This window comes from Penaeus monodon, chromosome 28 (genome assembly GCF_015228065.2).
Source record: "Penaeus monodon isolate SGIC_2016 chromosome 28, NSTDA_Pmon_1, whole genome shotgun sequence".
NCBI classification, from domain to species: Eukaryota; Metazoa; Arthropoda; class Malacostraca; order Decapoda; family Penaeidae; genus Penaeus; species Penaeus monodon.
In genome coordinates, this window is record NC_051413.1 from 245,149 (window position 1) to 245,659 (window position 511).

Sequence of the window (511 nt, forward strand, 5' to 3'; positions counted from 1 at the left end):
CACTAGTGTTAAAAACATAATAATCATGCAATCACTTCCAATCCCATGCAATATGCAACTAAAGTAGAAAAAAAAGAGAGAACAAAAGAAAAAGAACTTCCTGGCATATTTCAGAACAAAAACAATAAACCTAAATAAATGAATGAAAATGAATGTAAGGAAGCAGAGAGGACAAAAACCCCAGGTAAGGCCGGTACCGCACCCTACGACCTGATGTTTATTTCCCCTTAGGTCTCGGTATATTGAGGGTTACATTGAAGGTCCTTGTTCCTCATTTTAAAAATCCATATATTTATTCATTCATCTTTTGTTATGGACAAACTGTTTGTTTACTGAAAGGATTCTCCTTGCATGAGAGTATGTAGCCACACAGCTGATTAGGCAAGTGCTTCCAAAAAAAGAAAGAAGGGAAAAAATATTATTTACAGGGAAAAGGGGAGGGATGTGAAAGAAAACATTCCAGAATCAACCCCCTCCATTCGAAAAACAGCATCTGATTGTTTGACGGAGC